The sequence below is a fragment of the Phyllostomus hastatus genome, unplaced genomic scaffold, assembly GCF_019186645.2.
Source record: "Phyllostomus hastatus isolate PE091 unplaced genomic scaffold, TTU_PhHast_1.1 phas_scaffold_93, whole genome shotgun sequence".
NCBI classification, from domain to species: Eukaryota; Metazoa; Chordata; class Mammalia; order Chiroptera; family Phyllostomidae; genus Phyllostomus; species Phyllostomus hastatus.
In genome coordinates, this window is record NW_025334042.1 from 4,392,836 (window position 1) to 4,418,532 (window position 25,697).

At 37.7% G+C, this 25,697-nt stretch overlaps 1 long non-coding RNA gene across 1 annotated transcript; it reads left to right on the top strand.

Moving 5' to 3' along the window:
* The first annotated feature begins 5,650 nt into the window (after positions 1 to 5,650).
* Positions 5,651 to 22,251, top strand: LOC123812395. Its single transcript, XR_006784596.1, has 3 exons — positions 5,651 to 5,749; positions 5,885 to 5,971; positions 22,140 to 22,251. It is a non-coding gene; the product is annotated as an uncharacterized LOC123812395 (long non-coding RNA).
* The last annotated feature ends 3,446 nt before the right edge of the window (positions 22,252 to 25,697 follow it).

Sequence of the window (25,697 nt, forward strand, 5' to 3'; positions counted from 1 at the left end):
TGTAAGTTCTTTATTAATTTTGGATGTTAACCCCTTACTACATGTATTGGTGAATGTGTTCTCCCATTCAGTGGGTTGTCTTTGTTTTGTTGGTTTGTTTTGTTATGCAAAAGCTTTTTAGTTTGCTGTAGTCCCATTTGTTTATTTTTTCTTTCATTTCCCTTGCCTAGGAAGATATATCCAATAAAATATTGCTGCTACCAGTGTCCAAGATCTTGCTGCCTCTGTTCTCTTCTAGGATTTTCATGGGTTCAGGTTTAACATTTAAGTCTTAGATCCATTTTAAATTTATTCTTGTGGCCTAATTTCATTATTCTGAACATATGTGTCCAATTTTCCCAACACCATTTATTGAATAAATTGTCTTTAGCCCATTGCATGTGCTTGCTGTCTCTGTCAAATGTTAATTGACTATAGGGTGTGGATTTATTTCTGGGCTCTCTTTTATATTCCATTGGTCTATGTATCTGTTTCTATTCCAGTACCATGCTCTTATGATTACTATGGCCTTAGAGTATAGTTTCATATTAAGTAGTGTGATTCCTCAAACTTTGTTCTTCTTTCTCAGGATCACTGTTGCTATGCAGGGCCTTTTGTAGTTCCATATACATTTTTGAAATATTTGTTCTAGTTCTGTGAAATACATCATTGGAATCTTGATAGGAAGTCATTGAATCTATAGAGTGCTTTGAGTAGTATGGACATTTTAATGATGTTAATTCTTCCTATCCATGAACATGATATGTGCTTCCACTTATTTGTATCTTCTTCTATTTCTTCAGTGTCTTCTAATTTTCTGAGTACAGGTCTTTTACATTCTTGGTTAGGTTTATTCCTAGGTATTTTATTCTATTTGAAACAGTTGTGAATGAGATTGTTTTCTTAATTTCCCTTTCTGTTAATTTGTTATTGTCATAAAAATGCAAATGATTTCTAGACATTAATTTTATATCTGGCTACTTTGCTGAATTCATTGATCAGTTTTCATAGTTTTTTTTTGTGTGTGTGGAATCTTTGGGGCTCTCTATGTACAGTATCATGTCATGTGCAAATAAAGACAGTCTTATTTCTTCCTTTCCAGTTTGGATGCCTTTTATTTCTTCTTGTCTGATTGCTGTGGCTAGGACTCCCAGTACTATGTTGAATAAGAGTGGTGAAAGCAGACATTCCTGTCTTGTTCCTGATCTTAAGGAGAACACTTGTAGCTCTTGCCCCTTGAGTATGATGCTGGCAGTGGGTTTGTCCTATATGACCTTTATTATGTTTAGGTATGTTCCCTCTATTCCCACTTTGCTGAGCATTTTTATCATAAATAGGTGCTGGATTTTATCAAATGCTTTTCTGTATCTATTGGTATGATCATGTGGTTTTTGTCCTTCATTTTGTTTATGTGGTGAGTCATACTTATTAATTTGTGAATGTTGTACTACCTTTGCATTCCTGGAATAAATCCCATTTGATTATGGTAAACGATCTTTTTGATGCATTGATGTATTCAGTTTGCTGATATTTGGTGAGAATTAGTCTGTCTTCATTAGGGATGTTGGCCTATAATTTTCTTTCTCATTGGTGTGTTTATCTAGTTTTGGAATTTGGATAATGCTGGCCTCATAAAATGAGTTTGGGGGCCTTCCCTCATCTTGAATTTTATGAAATAGTTTGAGAAGGAGAGGTATTAGTGCCTGTTGAAATGTTTGGTAAAATTCACCTGTGAAGCCATTTAGTTCAAGACTTTAGTTTGTTGGGAGTTTTTTTATTGTTGTTTCAATTTCACTAGGTATAATCCCTATATTCAGATTCTCCAATTCTTCCTGATTTAGTTTTGGAAGATTGTATGTTTCCAGGAATTTATCTGTTTCATCCAGATTGTCCAGTTAGTTGGCATATAGTTGTTCATAATATTTTCTTACAATCCTTTGCATTTCTTTGGTGTCAGTTGTTATTTCTCCTCTTTCATTATGATTTTATTTGTTTGAGTCCTTTCTCTTTTTTTCTTGATGAGTGTGGTGAAAAGTTTGTCAATTATGTTTATCTTTTCAAAGAACCAGCCCTTGGATTCATTGATCTTTTGTATCATTTTCTCTTAGACTCTATTTCATTTATTTCTGTTCTGATCTTTATTATTTCCTTCCTTCTACTCATTTACTCACTTTGGGCTTTGTTTGGTGCTTTTTTCCCTAGTTACCATAAGTGTGAAGCTAGATTATTTATTTGAGCTTTGTCTTTTCTTTATTTTTCTTTTCTCTCTCTCTCTCTCTCTCTCTCTCTCTCTCTCTCTCTCTCTCTCTCTCTCTCTTTCATATAGGCCTCTAATGCTATGAGTTTCCCTCTTAGGATTGCTTTCTGTGTCCTATAGATTTTGGAATATTATGGCCTCATTTTCATTTGTTTCAAGGTGTCTTTTGATTTCGTTCTTGTCTCATTGTTGACCCTTTCATTATTTAATAACATGTTATTTAGCTTTCAAGTCTTGTGTGTTTTTCAGTGTTCTTCTCGTAACTGATTTCTAGTTTCATAGCATTGTGGTCAGAGAAGATTCTTGATGTGATATCAATCATCTTAAATCTATTGGGACTTGTTTTGTGTCCTAACATGTGGTCTGTCCTAGAAAACTTTCCATGTGAACTTTAAAAGTGTGCATATTCTGCTGCTATGGGGTAAAAATGCTCTGAAGATAGCAATTAAATCCATTTGATCCAGGGTGTCATTTAGGTTCACTGTCTCCTTGTTGATTATTATTTTTCTTAAAGATTTTATTTATTTATTTAGAGAGGAGGGGAGGGAGGGAAAGAGGGAGAGAAACCTCAATGTGTGGTTGCCTCTAATATAGTCCCCACTGGGGACCTGGCCCACAACTCAGGCATGTGCCCTGACTGGGAATAAAACTGGCAGCCCTTTGATTCACAGCCCATGCTCAATCCACTGAGCTACACCAGCCAGGACTCCTTGTTGATTATTTGTCTGGAAGATCTATCCTTTGAAGTCAATGGGGTGTTAGAATCCTTTACTATGACTCTATTGCTGTTAATCTCTCTTTTATGTCCATCAAAATTTGCTTCACATATTTAGGTCATCCTCTTTGGCTGTGTAAATGTTTACTAGGGTTCTATCATGATGCTGGAATGTTCCCTTTATCATTATGTAGGGTGTTTCTTTGTCTGTTACTATAGACTTGGTTTTAAAGTCTATTTTGTCAGATATAAGTACTACTACCCCAGCGTTTTTTTCCTTTCCATTTGCATGAAATATCTTTTTCATTTCTTTAGTTTTAGTCTGTGTGTATCTTTTGATCTGAGATGGGTCTTTTGGAGGCAGCATATATGTGAGTCTTGTTTTCTTCTCCATTCAGCTATACTATGTCATTTGAGTAGAGCATTGAAATTATTTACATTTAAGGTGATTATTGATAGGTACGTATTAGTGCCATTATATTGATAGACTATTTTCCTTCTCTTTTTTCTTTCTCTTTTTATTCTTCTTAAAGCAAGCTCTTTAACATTTGTTGCAGTACTGGTTTGGTATTTACAAACTCCTTTAGCCTTTTCTTGTCTGGAAAGCTTCTTATTTATTCTTTGATTTTGAATGATAACCTTGCTGGGTAAAGTAGCTTTGGCTGTAAGTCCTTGCTTTTCATCACTTTGAATATTTCATGCCATCAGTTCTGGCCTGAAATGTTACTGTTTAGAAATCAAATGACAGTCTAATTGGTGCCCCCCAGTATGTAACTACCTGCTTTTCTCTTGTGGCTTTTAGGGTTCTATCCTTGTCTTTGAGCCTTGTTATTTTAATTATGATGTGTCTCACTGTAGGGCTCTATGGGTCCAACTTGTTTTGGACTCTCTGAGCTTCCTGTACTTGTATGTCTTTTTCCTTCACCAGATTAGGGAAGTTTTCAGTCACTATTTCTGCAAACAGATTCTTGAGTACTTGCTTGCTCTCTTCTCCTTCTGGTATTCCTATGATACAGATGTTTTTACATTTCTTGTTCAAAATGTTTCTTAAGCTCTCTTCTTCTTTTAAAACTTTTTTTCTTGTTCCTGTTCTGCTTGGGTGTTTTTTCTACCTTATCTTCCAAATCACTGATTCAGTCCTTTGCTTTATCTAAATTACTGTTTATTCCTTCCAGTATATTATTTATTTCAGATGCTGCATTCTTTATTTCTGCTTGGGCTTATGTATATTTCTATGTATATTTTTAATGCTGTTATGTATCCTTATAATCATTACTCTAAACTTCTATCTGATAAATTGCTTGCTTCCTTTTCATCTAGTCCTTCTGGAGAAGTACTTCTTTGTATTTTCCACCTTAGATGTTAAACTGACCAATGATATAGCCTTAAATTGTAATCAGCAGCCTGGCTTAAGCATCACATGGTAGGGCAGGGTAATTCCTGTGGACAGGACTATTGCTTCCCCTCAGGCTGATGCTGCTTGGAGAGGAGTGTTCCGACTGAGAAAGATAGCTTCTATAGTATGGGGAATGACTCATCACAGGTGTTCTTTAGGTTCTCTCCCCAGAGTCACAAACCCCAAACTCTGCTCAAGTGTCTCTAGTCCACTCTGCCCTCCCTTTACCAGAGCCCAGAGTAAGTGGCTGCAAATGAAATCTTGTGTGTTGGCCCTTTAAGAGGCTTTCTGTGTCCTCAGCTGTCTCTCCCTGGCAGAAACCCTGCTGCTTTTCACAGCTAGATGTTATCTGAGTTCCTTTCCAGCTCTGGTACTGTAGGCTGGGGAGCCCAGCTTGGGGTTCAGACTCTGCAGTTCTCAAGGAGAATCCCCCAGTCATTGAAATATCCCTCCAGAACTTCAGCTGCTGCCCATGGGAGCCCAGACAGTCCTCTCACACCTTCTCTAAACTCCCTATCAGTCTTGTTGTGGTGAGATGGTTTCTTCTGTCTACCCATGGTTATAAGGATTCTCCCCAGCTAGTGTTCATTTGGTTATTCAGGATGATTTCTCTACAATATAGTTGTAATTCCAGATTGGTCTTGGGAGGAGATTAGTGTAGCTTCCACTTACTCCTCCATCATATTGGATCTCCAAAATGTGCTTGATATTTGGTCCTTGATGCTTAGTTTTGTCTGAAATGCCCACAGAGACATTTAGTCTATGTCCACCCTCTACCTAACCTCATGTGCTATATTACTGAGGCAACAAGGATTATCATTAGCAATATAGCCACAACACAATTATTGGACCAATAAAACATGATAGTATTTTTTAATGTATTCAATCTATAAACTAAAAGTATAAATAAACAATATGCATTACTTGAACCCAGTGATGTTTTCTAAGCATTGACATTTTGGACAGGACTATTTTTCAAGGATCTTTTGGTGTGGGGCAAATGTCTCTGTGGACATTTTTATCAATGAAAATTTCCAGGATAGAATCACTTACATCAAGGAGCTAAAAATGAAGCCTGCTGGTAACAAAAGGTTGTTTTATTCTCAGTCTATCTGTGAACTTTTGAACCAGCTATGAGAACACATCCTGAATATTACTTCCTCTTCTCCATGGCCACCAGACCAACTGTACTCTTCATCTTGAAAGGAGCCAATCAGGTTCACCAGCCGGTATCCCTCATTTGCATAGAAGGTCTAACTGAAGTTTGAACTCTTAGACTTATGTGCTTGCCACAGAAACAAATCTTGGAGTCTCGCAACCAGGATGTGACCAATCCTTTTTGAATTACTCATCACCTCAACTTAGATAGCCAATAGGAAAAATTTAATTTGTTACAAACTTTGTAAGTTTTGCTTTTAGAAACTCGACTTTTTTTTTTTCGTTCTCCTTAAAGTGCAGTTTGGATTGCTATCTGACTCTGTATCTCCTGAATTTGAGTCTTTTAAGACCCTAAATGAACTTTTAATTTGTTTTACAGTCTCAGATATTTATTGGTCAATGATACATGGTGTCAGATACGTGGGATCTTCCTTGCCTCTTCCCATGCCACCTGGATTCAACTAAGGTAAGTGAAAGAGTCCATTGTACTCAGTCATCTCCTCAATGGTCCTGGGTTGGCATCATAAGTCTTCTTTGGACCCAAACCTTCCAACCAAAGTTGAGGTTCAGGATTATTTGGGTGTCCTCTTTTGCCAGCTGTTGTCTATACAATGTAAAGTACCCATCTGATTTTGTCTTTGGGATTCAATGTGCTTGTCTGGTGCATAATTACTCATCTATCCCTTTGTCAGAATACAATTTCTGTAAAATGGGAAGGTCATGTTCTTAGGAAATGATTGCTGAGCACTCACTTTCTAGAATTCCAGCTAGAATGTGTTGATGTTCAAAAATTGTGGGCCTTTGTCCTGCAATTTCCTTTCTCGGTGGGCTACGATTACCAGGGATGATTCACAGCTAAATTGGCCACTTTGAGGAACTGCTGATCTTTGTTAACTTGCTTTTTACAAATCTAAATAATGCAGCTATAAAATAAAACTAACTGAATAGTATATGTACTTTAAATTGTACTTTGAAGCTTCCAAATCTATTCAGGACTGTAAATTATCCAAGAATGAACAATTGAAAGAAGTAAAAATGGCTTTTTAGGCCTTTACTTTTCCTCCCCACCTCTGTTTTAAAATTTTTTAAATATATTTTATTGATTATACTATTAGAGTTGTCCCATTTTTTCTCCTCTCTATTCCCCTCCGTCCTGTACCCATCCTCCCACCATCATTCCCCCACCTTAATTCATGTCCATGGGTCATACATATAAGTTCTTTGGCTTCTCCATTTCCCATATTATTCTTAAGTCCCCCTTATCTATTTTATATCTACCATTTATGCTTTTTATTCCCTGTACTTTTTTCCCCATTCTCCTCCTTTCCCTCCCTGCTGATAACCCTCCATGTGATCTCCATTTCTATGATTCTCTTCCTGATCTAGTTGTTTGCTTTTTTAGGTTTGGTCATTAATAGCTGTGAGTTTGTTGTCATTTTACTGTTCATGTTTTTGATCTTCTTTTTCTTAGACATTTTACACTTACCATTTCATATAATAAGGACTTGGTGATGATAAACTCCTTTAGCTTGACCTTGTCTGGGAAGCACTTTACCTGCCCTTCCATTCTAAATGAGAGCTTTGCTGGATAGAGTAATCTCAGATGTAGGTCCTTGCCTTTCATGATTTGGAATACATCTTTCCAGCCCCTTCTTGCCTGTAAGGTTTCTTTTGAGAAATCAACTGATAGCCTCATGGGCACTCCTTTGTAGGTAACTGTCTCCTTTCTCTTGCTGCTTTTAATATTCTCTCCTTCTCTTTAATCTTGGCTAATGTAATTATGATGTCCCTTGGTGTGTGCTTCCTTGGGTCCAACTTCTTTGGGACTCTCTGAGCTTCCTGGACTTTCTGGAAGTCTATTTTCTTGGCCAGTTTAGGGAAGTTTTCCTTCCTTATTTTTCAAGTAAGTTTTCAATTTCTTGCTCTTCCTCTTCTCCTTCTTGCACCCCTGTGATTCAATTGTTGGACATCTAAGATGTTCTGGAGGTTCCTAAGCCTCTCCTCATTTTTTTGAATTCTTGTTTTTTCATTCTGTTCTGGTTGAAGATTTATTTCTTCCTTCTTTTCCAACTGTTGATTTGAGTCTCATTTTCCTTCCTGTCACTTGGTTCCCTGTATATTTTTCTTTATTTCACTTTTCATAGCCATCACTTTTTCCTCTATTTTGTGACCACACTCAACCAATTCTGTGAGCATCCTGATTACCAGTGTTTTGAACTGTGCGTCTGATAGTTTGACTATCTCTACATCACTTAGTTGTATTTTTTCCAGATCTTTGATCTGTTCTTTCATTTGGGCCATATTTTTTTGTCTTGGCATGCCTGCCATATATTAAATGGTGGGGTCTTAGGTATATACCAGGGCAGGGCAGGTATACACTTTGCTGTGTTGTGGTGTTGTATATGGGCGAAGGGTCTGAAAGAGAACAATGCCATTTGCTCAGCTCTTGGTCACTTTCAGTCACTTCTTTTGCTACCCACATGCAAATTGGGCCCATTTGGTGCTGATTCCAGGGTAGGTGGCTTTCTGTACATTCTAGGACCCTGTGGGTCTCTCCAATGAACTCTCCTGTGAGGCTGGGAGTTTCTTCCACAGCTGCAACCCCCACAAGTTTTTTTCAGTCAGACATATTGAGGCTTTATTTCCTCACACTGAGACCCTGGGTTGTGTGATCTGCCTTGCTCCCCAGTTGTTCCTCCCAGTTTATGTGCACACGAATGTGGGACCACACAGCCTGCCAGCCTTTGCCTCACCTGGTCTGCCAGCCGCTGCCTTGCCCACCCCCAGCCCACCTTGCCAGGAGTCCTCTCCACCCCTGCTGCCCATCTCCACCCCTCCTTTCCATCTGGATGAATATTTCTTCTTTAAGTCCTTGGTTGTGAAATTTCCATATAGTTCAATTTTCTGGCAGTTCTGGTTGTTTTTGTTTTTAAACTTGTTGTTGTCCTTCTTTCGGTTGTGTGAGGAAGCAAAGTATATCTACCTACACCTCCATCTTGGCTGAAAGTCCTGTTCCTTCCCCATTTTTGTCTCCAGAGGTGAAGTAGCCTTCTTCTCTAAAATCTGTCCCCTTTTTAATCAGGCCTTCTGAGGCCACTCTTATATTCTGAGCCTTCTGACATGAATGTTTGTTTACCCTTGCTTTCTATTTCTATTTGTTCTGTTCTATTTCTGTTTGCTGAAGCTTCTCTGTAAGTCATCCATCCTGCTCAAAAGGGGGAAAGCATGTGACTCCCAGCATTTTTGAACAGCTTTTGGAAGCAGTGATCCTCAGAGTTAAACCATTTTAAGGAATCCAAAGGCAAGATAGGTTCCTCCTGGTTTATGAAACAAGTCTTGGGCCTTTCTGGAAAAATGGGTGAACTTTTGGGTAATTGGAGCTTTTGGATAACTTGGGATTGAAATGGTCATTCTGGGGAACTTCTCTTTGAGGCCTCTCAGGGAAAATGGTATGCATCCTTTTTTAAAAAAGATTTTTATTTATTTATTTTTAGAAAAAGGGGAAGGGAGGGTAGAAGAGAGGGAGAGAAACATCAATGTGTGTTTGCCTCTCACACACCCCCTACTAGGGACCTGGCCTGCAACTCAGGCATGTGCCCTGACTGTGAATAGAACCAGTGACACTTGGTTTCAGGTTGGCACTCAATCCACTGAGCCACACCAGCTGGGGCTGGAATCCATTCTTTGATTGATATTCAGAAAGGTCTAAAATAAAAATTGACTTTAAAATGGTTTAAAAATGACCCTTACAGCATGCAGCAGACTTTGACCATCTGAGCAAATAACCTTAACTTAGTCCATCTGCTAGTAACATAATTTGCATTTTGTACTATTGTGCCTGGCACATAAAAGCTAACAACAGTTATAAAATATAAGCTATGAGATCTCCGTCTGTGTCCTGTCTGTGTAGTCCAGGTATATATGTTATAGGTAAGACATTTCGATCTCTGGATAATGTTACCAAACTTAACTGGTAAGCTCAAGATTGAATTGTAAGGGAGCCCTGCTCAATTGACTTAAAAACAAAGTGCTCGTAAGAATTGAAGAAATACGGCAGAAAGTAACCCCAATGCTTTCCAAGTGCATGTGATTTAGGATTAATTTTTAGTAAATTAAAGCTAGTGTACAGTTATTGGCCTAATTGAAACAGACAGGTCTTTAGCATTTTGCTGTAAAATAATGTAAATGTGCCACTCTTATTCTACCTGGCCTTACTAATCAAATAAGCTTGTATTATATCTGATACAAAATTTGTCAGCAAGAAAAATAACAAGATGATGGCTAATCACTTCAAAGTCTCTTGAAAACTTCAAGAGTATTCTAGATGTGATTGTAAAAACAAACGGTTTAACTAGAGGTAAATGAGAAGAGTTTCTTTTCAGTAAAAGGTTTTCTAAAATATTTTGGTTATTCAGATTATTAAAGCCTGCTAATTTAAGTTAAATGATGAATTAAATCTTTAAAGAAGAGCTGACAGGAGAAAAGCACATATGCTTATACACTGCTCTTCCAACTTTGACGTCAACAGACAAGGGTGGGAAAGCAGGGTGATAAGTTGGAGACCTTGGTGTGTGATTTTGCGAAGCTAGGAGAGCAGAACATGCTTCAGATTAAGATGAAAGCATTTCTGACAAAACCTGATTAGAATACTAAGAGGTGAGATTCCTTGGAAAGTGATGAGAATACAGAGGAAGATGATATAATGATGGAAAATGATTGTATATAAAAAAGTAAGATGTTATGTTTGGTAGAAAAAAAGAAGTATGAGGAGTGGAAATGCATTTTCATTAAAGGAAAAGAAAGTAATTTTGTCCTAAAGTAAAATGATTGCTCCAGAATAAGGAAGAAAAAAGATAAGGCTAAAAGCTGAAGTGTTTGTGAAAGCTGTGAAAGGTTTGTGGAAGTTACAGAAGGTTTATGGAATAGGAATCTTGAAATAGAAATTTTATGTATGGTCAAACTAAGCAATTTTGGAATGGATTTATTTAAATTAACTTTTAATATAAAAATGTTCTAATACATTGTTAGAATTCGGTTTTCTCAAAGACACTGAAATAGAGGACAGGCTGACAGTGACCAGAAGGGGAGAGAAGAGGGAATTTCAGGGGAGAATGGGTAGGATTTACAGGAACAAATTTAAAGGACACATGGACAAAAACTAGGGGGAGGGTGGAAATGGGAGGGAAGTGGGGAGGGTTGGGTAGATGGGATGGAATGGGAGTAAAAGGGAGAAAACTGTATTTGAACAAAGATTAAAATAAAAAAAAGAAAAAAATTTGGTTTTCTCTCTCTGTTAAAAGGACAAAGTTTTCCTGTATTATTAGTATGCTTCTTAATAAAATTATAAAGGGAAAACAAAGACTTTATGTTTTATTAAGATAATTTCCTGAGCTTTCATCATAGGTCTTTGATTGCTTAGGTAAACCAAATCAACTTAATAATAAAAGGGATAAATTTTGATTCCAACCATTTAATTTTCTATATTTTCCTGTGATAGTGAAATGGAATGTTAAGTATTATTCCATAGTGACCTATGCTCTCTATTTGACCCAGTGTTTTAAAACATTTGATATGTTTGACAATTTAAAAATTTAAGTAGAATCTTGATCTTAACCTGAAAATAACATGGGTTTTTTTTAAACATAAGAAATCTCTCTTTACAAAAGGGGGAACTAAACTAAATAGACCTAACTGATATGCTAGGATCTCTAATTGATATGTTAGAATTAAGATTTGAAAGGTGGATTTTAATCTAGTTGTCCCTTCTCAAGGATAAATATGTGCTAGTGATTATTTGTATGAGTTTTAATTGGGCAGAAGCATTTCTGTATTGAAGAAGTCACTAAAATCCTTCCAGAAAGGATTTTCCAACATGGGGAATCCCTACAGAGCTTCCGAGTAATCGATGTCACTTTTCAGGACAAATTCTGCACTGAGTATGTGAAATTTGCTCAATATTACAACATTTCCAATCTGCTTATTATCTCGATTCTTCTGGCTTTGTATTATAGAAGTGAGTATGATAAGCAAAACTCAATTGACAAAATTAATTGAATCTTCTAATCTGTCTTGGCTTAAAGCCCTTCCTTTAGTGTTATTTGACCAAAGGTTTGCTCCCTTTGGTAAACATGTATTGTCTCCTCTTGGAATTACTACTCAGAGATCTATGAAGCTAGGCCAAAGATTGTGTGAACCTGCCTTGCTAAAAGTAGACCTTGTGACCTAAAATAAGAAACTTGTGAAAGACTTCAAGAATAATACAGGCTTGTAGAAAAATCTTTTCATAGTGCACTCTCAGGAGACAAAGATGTTGATCATTATAGCTTATAACCTGGAGATATGGTCAATTGAAAAAGACATTTTCATAAGGATTACCTCCAGCTTTGCTGGAAGAGACCATACTTGGTGTTATTTTTTTTCTTTTAAATATTTTATTGTTTATGCTATTACAGTTGTCCCAATTTCCCCTCGTTTCCCTCTTCCACTCAGTCCACCCTCCACCCCCGCAATCAATCCCCACACCATTGTTCATGTCCATAGGTCATTCAAATATGTTTTCTGATTAATCCCTTCCTTTTCTTTCAACCAGTCCTCACCTCACCCCTCCCCTCTTATAGTTCAGTCTATTCCATGATTCTATGCCTCTGGTACTATTTTGTTCATTAGATTCCTTTTTTATTGTTTATTGTATTACAGTTGTCCCAACTTTTTTCCCTTTTGCCCCCCTCCACATAACCCATCCCTCTTGCTCATAGTCAATCCACTCTCCATTGTCCATGTCCATGAGTCATTCATACATGTTCTTTGACTAGTCCCTTCCCCTTTCTTCCACCATTCTCCGCTCACTCTTCCCCGCCTACAGCTACCAGTCTGCTCCATGTTTCCATGTTTCTGGTTCTATTTTTCTTGAAAGTTTATGTTGATCATTATATTTCCATAGTAAGTGACATCATATGGCATTTGTCTTTGGCTGACTGGCTTATTTCTGGTAGCACAATAGTCTCCAGTTCTGTCCATGCTGTCCCATAAGATAAGAGTCCCTTCTTTTTTTCTGCATATAATTCCACTGTGTAAACATACCACAGGTTTTTAATTCACTGATCTACTGATGGGCACTTGGGCTGTTTCTAACACTTAGCTATTGTAAATAGTGCTACTACGAACATTGGTGTGCATAAATTCTTTTGAATTAGTGTTTCAGGAATCTTAGGATATATTCCCAGCAGTGGAATTGCTGGGTCAAAAGGCTGTCCTATGTTTAATTTTTTGCGGAAATTCCATACTGTTTTCCACAGTGGCTGCACCAGTCTGCATTCCCACCAACAGTGCAATAGGGTTCCCTTTCCTCCACATTCTTGCCAGCACTTGTTGTTTGTTGATTTATCAATGATAGCCATTCTGACAGGTTCAAGGTGGTATCTCATTGTGGTTATAATTTGCATTTCTATGATAGCTAGTGATATTCAATATTGTTTCATATGCCTATGGGCCATCTGTCTGTCTTCCTTGGAGATGTGTTTATTCAGGTCCTTTGCCCAGTCCAAAGAATCAATGAATCCAGGAGTTGGTTCTTTGAAAAATAAACAAAATTGACAAACCTTTAAAGAGAATCATCAAGAAAAGGGAGAGGACCCAAATAAATAAAATTAGAAATTAAAGAGGAGAAGTAACAACCAATACTATAGAAATAAAAAAGATTGTTAGAAATTACTATGAACAGCAATATGCCAAGAAGCTGGCATAAATAGACAAATTTATAGAAACATACAGTCTCCCAAAACTGAATCAAGAAGAAGGAGAAAGCCTGAACAGACCAATAACAATCAGCAAAATCGAAGCTGTAATAAAAAAAACTTCTGGCACACAAATCCCTGGACCAGATGGCTTCACAGACGAATTTTACCAGTCATTCAAAGAACTAATACCTCTTCTCAAACTATTCAAAAAAAAATCAAGAAGAAGGAAGACTCCCAAACTCTTTTTATGAGTCCAGTATCATCCTAATTCCAAATCCAGGTAAAGACACAACAAAGAAGGAGAATTACAGTCCAATATTTCTGATGAACATAGGTGCTAAAATCCTTAACAAAATTTGGCAATCTGGATTCAGCAATACACCATGATCAAGTGGGGTTTATCCCAGGGATGCAAGGACTGTATAACATTCACAGGTCAATAAACATAATAAGTCACATAAACAAAATGAAAGATAAAAATCACATGATTATACCAATAGATACTGAAAAAGCACTTGAAAAAATCCAGTACCCATTTATGATAAAAACATTCAGCAAAGTGGGAATAGAGGGAGCATATTTCAACATAACAAAGATTATATGACAAACCTACTGCCAATGTTATACTTATGGGCAAAATCTAAAAGCATTTCCCTTAACATAAGGAACAAGGACAAGGATTCCTACTTTCACCACTGTTATTCAACACAGTACTTGAAGTTCTAGCTGCCACAGTGATTAGACAAGAAAAAGAAATACCTTAGTGGCTTTTTCTCCAGCGGGTTTTCTCTCTCCCCTGGCAGCCTTTCACCACTGGTTGCTACATGGGTGGCTCATCCTGGCATTGGTGCTCTGTGTTTAGGAGCCCTGAGTGGGGTGCAGGCTTTACTCCTCTCAGAGGGTGGCTCCCATGGCTGTGCTGTGAGCTGGGCTTGCTGTCTGTGGCAGTGGGCCAGCTCCTTTTGTATCCCTACCCTTCCTACAAGTCTCCAGGTGGTTTCTACCTGTCCTTGGCCAAAAGTCTCCTTCTTCAGGTAGTCTTTGGTTGTTTATTTAAGGTAGTTGTTCTCTTCTTTTTAAAATTTCTAGTTGGGTTCTGAAAGGTGGTGCAAGACAGATGCTCCTACTCCACCACCATCTTGCCCTCCCTACTAGGTGTTGTTAATTAATCCTTGCACTGCAAACTTAAAAAGTATTGACTCATAGATTCATGTTTCTCATTTAAAATGGCCATCTCACCTACATGTAATTCTCCTGATTGAACATCCCAGTCTGCAGAAGACCTCAGATTGAAGTTATTCAGAGCTGACATCCTCTCAGATGAGTAGCAGATGACATCTGAAGCACAGGGCTTTTCCCAAGATATGGAACCAGACCAGTAAAGCCCATTCCTACTATACATAATCCTTATGTTTATTTCATAGTTGTCACAATAATTATATTCCTAGGTATATTAATGATCTCAGTACTCTTGTTACTAGCACGTCACCCTCCCTGTGTTTTGGATTGTATATTTTGATCATCCCTTATCATTAGCTTCTGACTATGTAGTACTTCCTGTTTTTTGTTGTTTTAACCCTTGGGGAACCTTGGCATAAAAACGTAATGATACAGTACTCTCTAACCTTAGTCCCTCCAGGGAATCTGTCTGAATGCTGGATTTGTTACCATATGCCTGCCTCTATATTTGGTAAAACTCATGATCCCATAGTTATTCTTATTAGCAATTTCTCCACTGTCCCTGACTTCATTGTTGATTTTATAAAGCCCCCTCTTTAAATCCACTATGGCAGGAAGCAGCCTTATTCACATACTCCCACCTCTCTGCCACTGAAATGGACACTTCAATAGTTTCACAAACCACCTAATGGGGAAATAGTTTTTCAGAAAAAAATTGTAGCTTCACATTTTCCTTGAATAGAAGCTATTTTGGGCCTATATGCATTTTCCTTTGTTTCTGGCCAGTCAATGAAGCCAAATATGTGTGTCCTGGAACAATAAAATGCTGCTATTTTTTATGAAAAGTACATTATATTCTTTTTATATTTCTTCTTATGCTAGGAAAATGTATAACCTCTATATTGATATCTGATCAGTTATTCAAGTGGAAAGGACCTAAGTCTCAACTGAGGTGATTTAGAGCAATGTGGTAAAGTAAAAATTCATGACTGAGAAAGAAATAAGAGGTCCTAGTAGTTTGTTCCCTCATATACAGTGATGGGGGCAAGCATTTGTTCTTTGGTGACAACATCAGAGACACATTCTGGTGACTGCTTTTTAAATGATGGGTGAAATAAGGTTTCAACATGACCATATTCATCTTTAATTCAGTTCTTTCCCCATCACTGATTATTTCCTTGAGCATGTATCTTTTCCCAGCACTTTAGTAGGTATGATAGGGGATACATGAGGATGAATGAGAACTGATCCTATCCACTACAAAATTTTAATTTAATAGAGAAAATCAACTGTCACCTGACAATTAGGGAATAGCCCAACTTTATTGACAGCTAGTGTTGTTAATTATTGATGCAGGAATATACAGGGCCTGGCATAAATAATGCTTCTTTTTTATTACAAAATCTTTTGATACAAAATCATAAGCATGTAATTCTGTAACATAACAATATCATATTCAAGCACACCATATGATATTTTAGGTGAAATGTTCAAATTGAAACTATAAATTATTACACCCATGTTATTACCCTATCAACCACACTCAAGCGGGCATTAATTCTGCTGGACACTGTGTTTCAACCAGAGACATGGCTTTTTGGCAGACAAGCTTATTGTACAATACCAGAATTATTCCAGAACCTAGAAATTCAATTCATTTTTATCCTTTAGAGCATCTATGTTAGCCTAGATACTATAATAACACTACATCAGATTCATGAGAATGGGTGAAAGTGGTAGAGCAATTAAGTTGTTCTTTTTTCACCTCTGAAAGAATGATGATGCATTAAAAAGGGGAGGGTATTTAAAATCTCTTTTCTATTGGGATAACATTTAGGCAAAACCATTTAGCAAAGAAATGAATTTAGAAATTAAGGGATATTCAGTGTACCCTTATAAATTTGAGGTGCTTACTTACTGGTGTAATTTGCTACACATTAGTACTATGTTCATATGAAATTTTTCATATTAACCATTATAGACTTCACAAGACTTTACAGTTGCATGGTAAACATTATAATACATCTTTGTAAGTCTGAGTATGATTCTAGCTCTTCTGTAGATGTAAGTGGTACTTTTTTTTCTAATTCCAAATGAGTTTTTTATGCAGCAAATAAATCCAGTTGTATAATGTATAAATGCCATCAGTTGAAAGCATGTAAAAATCATGTAAGAATATGGTGTTTACTTATAGCTCCTGATTTCTATCAGTCCCATTCCTCTTAACTCTTCTCAGATGTAGCTAAATATTGATCATTCCAAGCTGAAGGCAGATAGAATTTTGAGGCTAATATGTGAAGGCAACCACTTCCTTAGAATTATAGGGTCATGGGCTGGCCTTGGCACTGCCCAATTAGATATAATGTTGTAAAATCTAATAAGAACCATTAACAAAATAACCTACTTAGCCACTAGGGATTTTTAATTTTTAACCTTTTCATCTCGTGGCACACATACACTTACTACTAAAGTTCTTTGGCACATCAAAAATCTATTTTTTGCTGATCTCACACAAAAATATGTATAATTTTAACTAATTCACACTGGATGGCTATTGTTGTATTGACTGTTATCATTAAAAAAAACTTTGACAATATAAGGAAAAAGATGTCACTACTCCTGACTAAATAGTCAAGTATTGTATGTTTCAAAAATGTTTTGGCACACTGGTTGAAAATTGCTGCACTAGAGCGAACAGTGCTCAACAACAATCTTTAGATTCCCTAGTTAAGTAGTTCTTTACACAGGATTGCTTTAGTTTATTTGCTTGCAGCCCAAGGATGAGTTTGTGCCATAGCTAATACCTCTTGCTGCCCCTGATAAATACCACTTTCCAGGTATAATTAGAAATAGCCAAGCTTTTTAAACTCTCAAAGTCCCTTAAGGTACATTCCATTTTACCTGCAAGTGCCAATGAATGGTTAGGATTTAAATTTTCCAATATTTTTAGCTGGCTCCAAACTGGGACTGGGGTTATTTTAAAGTTTGGATTGTAAATTGTTTTAATTAAATCTCTCCATTGTTAAACTGTTGATGTTTCGTATAACCAAGTGTCTTAAAAAGTCTATAAATATCAGAAAGTGATTTCATGGAGATCTGAGGTGATCAATCAAGGCTTCCATTCCAAAGGACCACTACCCATAACCAAAATCCTGATGAAAGACAGTTCTGGGTAAGGACTCTGCCTAAGACATATCCAATACTTCTGATAACCTCCTTTTTTTGCTCAAAGATGGCAATTAGCCTTATGACTATGACTTTTGTTCAGATAACACCTCTTTCCTCTATTCCCATGTGAGACATGACACACCAGAAATGAGCCTTCCTGATAACTAGAGCCCAAATATTCTGGATAACTCTATACCCAAATGGTTGACCATCAATGCTTTCTATGGAAAGATCTCAATGAAAACAGGGAGCTGCTGTGCATGGAAATTACCACAATAGAAACACTTATGTCATAGGAACTAAAATGGAGCTGGGAGATCATGAAGAGGTTCCTTAATGCTTGATCTACCATGAACTTTTGAACCAGCTGTCGAGACTACATCTTGAATGTTACTTCTTCCTCATCATGGCAATCAGACCGCCTGTATTCTTCATCTTGAAAGGAGCCAGTCAGGTTCACTAGCCAGTAGCCTTCATTTGTATAGAAGACCCAAATAAAGATTGAACTCCAGGATGTCTGTGCTTGCTGTGGAGACACATTCTGGAGCTTCCTTACTTCATAGTATCACAACCAAGACCTGACCAACAGCAAGTTCTCTTTATTGCAAAATGTGTGGGGTTTGCCTTTATAAACCCTATCTTTCTTTGTTCTCTTTGAAGGAGAGTTTGGGTTGTTATCTGGCTCTGTCTCCTGGATTTGAATTTCTTAATATCCCAGATAAACTGTTGATTTGTTTTACGACCTCAGATATTTATTGGTTAACATCTTGGACCAGACTAAAAGTTCACTAATCAAACATATAGGTCCTGTTTTTTTTTTTTTTGCACATCTTAGCTCTACAGAATTAGTTTTAGAGTATTTCACATGTCCCTTAGACTCTGTTTACTTTTCTTCAATCTTTCTCCTTTCTATTCCTTATACTTGATAATCTCTGTAGTTATATCTTCAAGTTCACTGACACTTTCTTTTGTCTTCACATCTGATTTTGAAACTCTATGGTGATTTTTTTTCAGCTCCAGAATTTCTTTTGGGATTTTAAAAGATCTTCTTTTTATTGATATTTCCATCTTGTTCATACCTATTTTTTTTGTTTCTTCACATTTTCCTATAATTCTCTGAGCATCTTTAAGATAGTTTTAAAGTCTTTGTCTAGATCTGCCATTAGGTCTTTTCAGGGACAGTTTTTATTGATATATTTTTTAATGGGTCACACTTTTTTTCTTTATATGCCGTGTACTTTTTTGTTGCACACTGAATATTTGAATTTAATAATGTGATAACCATGGAAGTCAGATTCTTTTTCCCAACATTTTGCTGTTCTTTGTTGTTTTTATTTTTTGGTGGTTGTAGGTTGTCTTTAGGCCAAGGGTCAGCCTAACATGTAAATTTAAGGGCTTCTCTGTTTTTTTTTTTTCTGAGCCTTTCCCTGGGAATGCATGATCACTTTCTATTTTTTCTCATTTATAGTTTTTTTTGGTCAATGTAAGAACATTCAAAATTGTAGATAATTTTTATAAGAGTTTGTTTGAGCCAAATTGATGACATACTCTCAAGAGCAAGATCTCAAATGCTCCAGAGAATAAGTTTTGTGGCTTCTTTTATGAATTTTAAATTAATGAGGGAACAAAGGAAGATTATATGGAGGTGAGAGAAAGTAAGATGGGGGTTAGATTACAGGATAGTTAACAAGATCATGTGCTCTTTTGAGCCTTGTTTCAAGGGTGTGTTAACCAAATGCACAGAAACAATATATAGGCTTGCTTAAGGCACAGATAAACCTTCTACTAAAAAGTTATATTTCTGGGAAATGACTACTCACCGTGACCTGCCCAGTTAGGAATTTATGATCAGATCTCCCTATGAGGTTACTTTTCATGGAACCACTCCCCACCTTTTTCACACTTTGAAAGTTTCTGTAATACTCTAATATCTGGTTTCTAAAAGGGGAAAATGTAAAAAAAGAAGGTGGAGGCACATAAATCTCCTGGAGATCACTTCTGTTGGGAGTGGAGGGGCTTGCAAAACTAGGCAGAGGTTAGATAACAATGGCTGCTGTATTTTTGTCTGCCCCTCTGTGATCAGAAATATAGTTGATGAGCAGAAAGCAGATTTTCAATGTTTAGAAGACAGGGCACTTTTTGCCTACTCTGGTCCCTATAAGCTGTGTGCAAGCTGCTCAAGGAATATGTGTGTACATAGTTGCCTGCCATAGAGTTGGGGATAGAGGATGGGTAGCTGCTACTGTTCTAAGAGCTGAAATTGACTGAAATTAACTGCAATTTACTATCCAAATCTCTTTCCATGGAAGTTGCAATCCTTCAACAAACTCCCAAGTTCCAAAAATAGTTGCATCATAGAGATTTTGCCAGTGTACTTGTCCTCTGGGTGGGGAGGACATTCAAACATTTTGGGTGTTTCCTATTCTGTCATCTTCCACAAATCCTCTATCAGTGGATGAAATCTTATGTGTTGAATTATATAGGTTGAATCTTATGTGTTGTATTAGTCAGGGTTATCCAGAGAAGCAGGCCAATAGGATATGTAATAAAGAAACAGAGACTTATTATAAGGAACTGGCTCATGTGATTATGAAGGCTGGAAAGTTTCAAGAACTGCAGGGTGAGTCAGCAAAGCTGGAGACCCAGTAGAGCCAAAAGGTGGTGTAGTTCCAGACTGAAGGCTAATAGGGTCAAGATTTCAGAAAAGTCAATGTTTCAGTTTGAAATCAAAGGCAGGAAAAAGCCAATGAGCCAATCCAAAGACCTTGAGGCATAAAGAATTCTCTCTTACTCAGGGAAGAATCAGACTTTTTGTTCTATCCAGGCCTTCAACTGATTAGATGAGACCCACCTTCTTTTATAGAGCAATCTGCTTTCCTCTGTCTACCAATTTAAATGTTAATCTCACACTAAGCACCAAATATTTCAGCAAATATCTGGGCATCCCATTACCCTGTCAAGCTGACACATGAATTTAACCATCTTGCTTCTCCTATAGAAATTACATCTGGAAATAACTGGATGTTATAGTCCCTTTAGGGATAAAAACCTAGTGACTGCATCTTCTCAGTGCGTTACTCAAACATATGTTGATTAGGCTGAATACGCTATGACCCCAGATCTGGACCAAAAAAGAACTTTATGATTTTGGTAATGATGATGATGAAGTGCAAGTCACTTAAATACTTGACAGTTATACTTATGGAGCAAGACATTTCCTTTAATGCAGTTTTATAGGCAAGAGGGAAAAATCTGCAAACATATTTTGGATAACATACAAAATTGTCAGGATCTTGAGTTACACCATGCTCTGCATGTAGGAGTAGCTCATGTTAACATGGAACATTCACATTTTATACAAAAAGGGGTTGGGAAGTTTCAAAATATCTGGATAACAGACTTTTTATAAAGATATTCATATTGGATTCATGAGTATATCACAGTTTCCCTAAGGGACAGTTTCATAGACCAGGCTGATTCAGAGGCAGTCTTTAACATAGTGAAAAGTCTTTAAGCTTTGGAATCTCCTGTTGTAGGAGTGTGAGACAGTAAAACCAAGAACAACCAACATCTCACGTTCTTACCACTTTATTTAAAGCTGAAGCACATTTTTCAGTGAAAGACTGGGGAAGAAAGCCTGGATCTGAGAGGGAAGGTATAAGTAGAAACATTAATCAAATTCACTTTGTGTAAAGTTTCTTACCTAGAGCATAAACCATCTGGAAGATTTGTCATGGGACATTTTGGTTGGTAAATTTAAGGGCCAGGGGCTTGTGACATTAGTCCTTAACAATTTATCTCTTTCCCTTTCCACCTAATACAAGTCATGGAATCATATATTATAGTTAGAAGCATATTTAGAAATTGGCTAGTTTCTCCTTCCTAATTCAGAATTGAGGGGCTTGTTAGGTCAGGCTGGGCCACATATCTCACCAAGATAGAGCTGTTTTCAAAATGCTGTGAGTGCACATTTCTGAGGATGTTTCTAATTAATCTCAGTCACACATATGTCATCAGTAGAAATGGTTTCATACTTTCTTCTGCAACAGCAGTTTAACAATGTAGATGATTCACTTGTTTCATTTATCTCCTCACTTAACAAATATTTATTGGTGGTTAGGCACTGTAGCAGGTATTATAAACAAAAGATGATCAAAACCAGGCAAGGAGCTGGTCTTTATAATGTATAGTTTAGTGATCTTATTAGTAATGTTTACAATAATTTAATTATTATTTAGATATTTTACATTATATAATTTATCAGCATAAACAGAAAAGTAGCAAAAGAAATGAAATTAAAAATTTCCCCTCTGCAGCCCTGGCTGGCATAACTCAGTGGATTGAGTGCAGGCTGTGAACCAAAGCATCACAAGTTCAATTCTCAGTCAGGGCACATGTCTGGGTTGCAGGCCACGACCCCCAGCAACCACACATTGATGTTTCTTTCTCTCTCTTTCTCCCTCCCTTCCATCTCTAAAAATAAATAAATAAAATCTTAAAAAATTTCCCCTCTGCTATCTTATTTGACTTCTATTTGAAAATTCCTTTCAGAGTTGGGAAGATGGTGGCAAGGTAGGTGGGAGGTGAACCCACTTGAGCATGCACCCAACTGGAACACCTAGCTGATCTTCTGAAGAGCAGAGTGAACAGCCCATGGAATCCCAGCTTATATGAAGTTTGGAAGCCAAAGACTGCAGACACATTGAAAAACAGATGGTAAGGAGATTTTGTAGGGAAGGTAAGGTCCCTGGGACCTGCTCAGGGACCATGGCTGCTGTGATCCCTGGCCTGGCGCCTGGCTCTGGGGACAGTGGCTGCCACAGGAGTTTTAGAGGAGAGCCAGGTCAGTGATTTTAACTTTGCAGCTCCCTCCCCTCCTAGATCAGGGGAGTTAGTCCTGTACCAGGAGAGACCTGGATGCTTAAAGTTATGGGGAGAGGGGATAAAAACTCAGTGGGAGATGCACAGAGGCAGTGCTCCCGGCTAAGACTATGGTCACTGGCTGGGACAGTACCAGAGAAATTGGGGATCTAGGTGACTCCTGGAGATGGGAGAAGAGTTGGACCACAATGACCATGACCCAGGTAGTCTTGGGACTGGTCAGAGAGTTGGGCTGTGTGAAAAGCTGGGTGCTTATTAAGAATGGTTGGCTCAAACAAGGGGAATTTGCTAAAAAAAAGGCTCTCAGCTACTATTTAAGGAACCCTTGCATGCTATGGCCAGGCCAGTGAAGAGCGAGGAAGCAATTTGCTCCAAATCAGGGCACCTCACAGGCTGATCAAAGTGGGGCAGCAGGGGCTCAGTGCGGTAGCAGTCCTCAGAGAGACTTAATTTAATAGGGAGCTAAACTTCCCTGAAGGTACTTTGTGAGTGCACAGCACCTAGAACAGCAAAGAGGGAGGAGGGATGTGAGTTGCTCCCACTCGGTGCACCTCATGAATTAATCAAAGGATGGCACAACTTGGTAGATTAAAGGTGCCAGCCTGGTGCATATGGGCAGTGCGGGCCTCATAGTGCTCTGAGGGTTTGGGCTGGAGGCTGGATACCTGTGAATATTGGAGCCAAGAGCAAGCTCCCAAAGTAGAACTATAGGAAAGGAAAAACAATGGAGCCCAGCCCCGCTCTGCCTGCAATATCCAGGAAGACCAGTAGATCCTGCTTGGTGGGTTTAAAGTCAACAGGATGTGTGTTTTTTTTCTTTTTCTTCCATGTGTAAGACAATAAGACCTGGACTTGTGAAAGGATCAAAGACAGATCCAGAGAGAGACCAACAACTGAGACAAAATTCATGTTGCTATCCTACAGAACTTGCATTTTATTTTTTACTTTTATTTTTTGTTATTACCTTTATATTATTATATTTCTCTTCCTTTTGTATAGTTTTCTTTGTTTGATTTATTGTTTGATTGGTTTTCTTTGTTCTCCCTTTCATATTGCATTACAATTTCTCTTCCTTCACCTCACTCATATTCTTATAACACACTACTCTTGTTGTTTTACTTTTCATTCTTTTTATGCAGATCATATATTTGTTTTGATATTATTTTTGTTCCCATTCCAACACAGCACCCTTCCCTGGTCTTGGTCCACTTTACTATCTTCCCGAGTTTTATTACTGTTGTGGTTAACTTCATTCTCTCACACACTACACCTAGTCTATTCCTTGCTCTCACTCTATCTTACCATCTAACCTAGCATAAGTGCTCTGCTTCCTGGAGTCAGTTCACATTCTTTTTCCCCTCTAACAAGAGTCTTATCTCTTTTTCACCTTTAAAAAAAGTGGGTAGTTGGACGAAATATCAGTTATTGCTGTACTTCTCCAAAGGATCTCCTATCTGTTCTCTACTTATTGGTACTTAAAATCCCATAGAATACTCTCCCACTATCATAATCCACTCTGCCTTCACCATCCATGACTCAGATCACATACAAGATAAGGTAGGAGTTGTGAACACCAGTAAACCCACTGGAGGAGAGAACCCACCAGCAAAGGAGCTATGGACATGTAAAATCCAAGTACAGAAAGAGAGCCCACTCAAACAGAAAAAAGGGCAAGCCTAGAGCAGGGTGTCAAACTCATTTTCACTGGGGGCCACATCAGCCTTACAGTTGCCTTTAAAGGGCCAAATGTAATTTTAGGACTGTATAAATGTAACTACTCCTTAACTAGGGTCAAGGAGCTTGGTGCTGCTGTTGGGTGGAAATAAGGTGCTGGGCCAGATAAAACAAGGTGGAGGGCTAGATTTGGCCCATGGGCCTTGTGCTTGCCACTTGTGCCCTAGAGCATCCAGGCAAAGAGATCAAAGACACCACCACACTGAGTCCCACAGAACTCCTACCATATAAGTTCGCCCTACAAAGACAGCTAGCAAAGCAGAGCATAGGGAATTGCAGAAACAAGCAAAAAGAGTCACCTGAAATGGGGAGACAAATAAAAAACCTGAATCAAAAGGAATGGAAGACTCCTCACTAAAAGAGCTAAATGAAATAGTAAGCAAACTCTCAGATATAGAATTCAAAAGAATGGTTATAAGTATGCTGAAGGAACTCACAGACATCCACAAGGAACTGAGTGAGAGCTACAACAGTATGGAAAAGGAAATAGAAGCTATAAACAAGAACTAGAAAGAAATGAACAATAAAATTTCTGAAATGAAAACACACTAGAAGGAATTGCAAACAGGCTGGATGAAGGAGAGGACCAAAGTAGTGAGCTGGAAGACAAAGAGAAATAAATACCCAGGTAAAGCAAATGCTTGAAAAAAGACTAAAAAAATATAAAGATAGCTTTAGGGAACTGCAAGAGATGAAATGCCACAACATTGGAATCATAGGAATAACAGAAAGAGAAGAAAAGGAACAAGGCATAGAAACCCTGTTTGAAAAAATAATGACAGAACACTTTCTGAACTTGGAGAGGGGAAAACCACGCAAGTTCAGGAAGCACAGAGGATCCCAATCAAGATGAACCCAAAGAAGCATACTGCAAGACACGTCATAATTAAAAAGCCAAGTTTTAAAGACAAAGAGTCTTAAAAGCAGCAAGAGAGAAACAAGAAGTAACATACAAAGGAGTTCTGATAAGGCTAGTAGCTGATTTCTCAATAGAAACACTAACAGCCAGGAGAGAATGATGAGAAATATTTCAAGCAATGAAAAGCAAAGGCCTGCAACCAAGACTACTCTATCCAGCAAGGCTCTCAATTAAAATGGAAGGCAAAATAAGGAGTTGCCCAGACAAAAGAAGGCTGAAAGAATATACCTCCACCAAACCAGCACTGCAATATATGCTACAGAGACTGCTCTAAGAAGAGGAAGGAAAAGAGTGAGAGGAACACAGGTACAAAGGGGGGAAAATGAATAACTACCTATCAATAATAACCTTATATGTTAATGGATTAAATGCTGCTATAAAAAGACATAGGGTAGCTGAATGGGTAAGAAAACATGGCCTGCACATATACTGTCTACAAGAGACACATCTCAGAAAAAAAGACCTACAAGACTGAAAGTTAAGGGTTGGGAAAAAATATCCCAAACAAATGGACAGGAAAAAAAAGCTGGGGTAACAATACTTATATCTGACAAAATAGACTTCAAAACAAAAGC